Here is a 3,272-nt window from a genome sequence, read left to right as displayed (position 1 = left end):
AATAACTAAAGTCAATAAATTCCTTTTTTATAAAATACTTTACTGTTAACTGTGGTTTTTAAAAATGGACAGAACATAAAATTTACCATCTTAAGCAGTTTAAAGTATTTAATACAGAAATCTTAAGTGTATTTACATTGTACACTGTTACAAAACATTTCTAGATCTTTTTCCTCTTACAAAAAATACACATTTATTTTTTACGTTAAAATTTAAGCTAGTTTTCACTGGATTCCTGACACGTGTAATTGAAGAGGTCAGGTTAGGAACAACATTTGAAAAATTACAAGCAAATAAAATTTGAAGAAATTTAAAATAGGTTTTATCTTTTTGTCTTCATTTTAAAATTAACTGAGAGAGAGAGAGAGCATGAGACAGAGCAACACCAGGCACCTATGTGGGGGAGGGGCATAGGGTGCTGGAGAGAAATAATCCCAAGCAGGCTCCGTGCTACACAGGGATAAATCTCATGAACCATGAGATCATGAGCTGAGCAAAAAATTAAGAGTTAAAGAATTAACCAAATGAGCCACCAAGACAACCTTTGTCTTCTAAATTGGCAAATATTATTAATAAATGGTCATATAACTCTGACAGAAGTACTAAAGTGGATATATTTCTTAGCATGTAAAAACCTTTGGGGAGAAATTACAATGTGAATAAAGAATTTAAATGATTATTATCCTATATTAATTCCAAACATATCAATCTCTAAAGGGAGTAATCTGAAATTCAGATAACATATATGTAACATGTTCCAGAGTAAAATATTGAAGATAATCTAATTGATCAATGAAGAAAGAATCACAAAGATAATTGTGAGTCATATATTTCAATACTATATAATATTTAAAATAATTTTCTACTAAAATATTTGGTAATGTAAAAAATTTCTCTGATGTAATATTCATCAAAAAGGCAGTATAAAAATGTAGAGACCACTAAATCTCCGTTTGATAAATATATATTTTTATTAGGCACAGAAAAACACTAGAAATAAGTATATTTCTATAATAAGTAATATTACCACAAGTTATCTACATATGGTGATTTTATGGGTGGTTTCTATTTTATCATCCCTATTCAACATAAATTTTCTTATTAAAAGAAAAAATTGGTATCAGAAAAGTACTATTTTCTTAGATAGATAAATCATGGAGGATTTTACATCAGAAATAATGGAAAATACACTCTTCTTAAAACTAGAAATGTATTTATCAATACCCTTCTAATTACAGATGACAAAACCACACTTAAACAAACTTAAGCAAGAAGGTTAATGTATTGGCCCATTTATTATTTCAGATGGTCTTGGAGAGCAAGAATGAAGCTGAATGCTGAAGACTGCTAGAACCAAGAAATTGGTGACTGCCAAGTTTCTATCTTTAAATCCTATGTCTTCTCTCACATATGTTTTTCTCAGTATCCCAGACTTGATTTTGGGACAGCAAGAAATACGATTGCCAGTCATTCCTCCATATCACAGTTCCGAAAGGGATGAGCTTATCTTCTGTTTTTGAGTCAAATATTCTGAAGAAAAGCTCAGATTTGGCCAATCGTGGTCAGAGGCTCATACCTGAACCCTTCTACCATGGCTAAGAGATGTGTCATTATGACTTGGTTCAGAAGCCTATCCTTTAAATAAACAGAACTGGTCAGAAAGGTAGGATTTACATGTCTCCTTCTAATCATACCACAAAGTTACTAAAAGGGAAAGCTACATTTACCAGGAGAAGGAGGTTGCTGATTTGAGAAAAAAACAGACAAGAAGTCCACTAGAGGCAGTTACTTCAGAGTAAAAAGAATGACCTTTAATTTTAAATGATACAGAAAATTTTGAGGTACTATGCAGTTGGGGAATCTGTCTTATCATACATATAGCCCTGATGAAAAAAAAAAAAAAAAAGCAGGAAGACAGAAGATTGGGAGGAGTAGGTGTTTTTTTAATCAACACATTTCAACAGTGAGGGGTATGGGAATCCCTACTAGCCTTACCGAACATTACTCAATCAGTAAGAGAGAAACCTAAGTGGAATTTCCACTTTAAAAACCCTACTCCCAAACAAATCTTAGAAGACGAGCATCAAGTGCCTACTAGTAAACTGTTTTCCAAGTGTCCTACAGGGGGCTCAAAACAAACAACAAAAAAAAATCAATGAATGATACAAGAACAATCAAAATTGAAAGAAAAGGCAAATACATTATCGAGTGAAATAAACTATGAAGTAAATAACGACCACTAATAACACAAGAGAAATATTGATAAACTGGGTAAGGAGTAAGTGGAAGGATATTTAAGGTTCAGATGTATTTGTACTACATCTCTGAGAATAAGATTTGGTTCCTCTTTGATAAAATGGATATGAACTGAAATTCCAAAATCCATGGATACAAATGCATCCCACCTATAGAATATAATACAGTCACAACCAAAAAAACTCCCAAACTAAAATTGAGTTTGCAATGACTCAAATCATGTCAGTGCAATGGGAATAGTATTTTCCTAGCAGAAGAAAAAGGAAGAATTTGGCTAGTTACAACAAAAATAAGAATGAATCATTAAGGACATAGGAGTTAGTCTGAAACAGACTACACAAAAAAAATCACAAGTTAAATCTTGAGAGACCAACCAGCACTGTCCTGATAGGTAGGTGGCCTGGCCTATGGATCCTATTTTTCCACTTGTGATGGCAGGCATATCCTCATAGGCACAAAACCTCATCTGATTATTTGAATACCCAGCTAACTCCTCTTACTTTAATTCCCTCTTCATTAATGTCCTTATCATCCCTTGCCTGCTCATAAATTTCCCTACAGGGAACAAATAGGTTATGTGTAAAATACATTAGTGAACTAATAGGTTAGGCCATGTTCTGATTTTTTACAGCAAATTAGTAAATTGACATCTTGATATAGATATATTTCTATCTAGTAGCAATTTGTTTAGTGTCAGTCAGCATTCCCTTATATAACCCATTGAGACAATGAAGAGACCCAATTTGTAATCTAGACCATAGTAAATTCGTCAAGGTAATGTCTCCTGAGAGGCAAACAATTGCCCTTCTCTGGGAGCTACTTTGTGTCACACCACATGCCTCCTTCAACCATAGGCAGCAACACAATTTCTCAGAACCTTTAAGATTTCTAAAGAACCTTGTTATTTTATTCTGGGACAACTAAATAGTAGTAAGGTACTTGGAAACTCATATTGAAACCATCGAAATGTAACATTACTTCAAGTCAATAAAGAAATTTTGTAATACTTCTGTCTT

This window comes from Suricata suricatta, chromosome 9 (assembly GCF_006229205.1).
Source record: "Suricata suricatta isolate VVHF042 chromosome 9, meerkat_22Aug2017_6uvM2_HiC, whole genome shotgun sequence".
Lineage (NCBI taxonomy): Eukaryota > Metazoa > Chordata > Mammalia > Carnivora > Herpestidae > Suricata > Suricata suricatta.
This window is presented reverse-complemented; position numbering follows the sequence as displayed.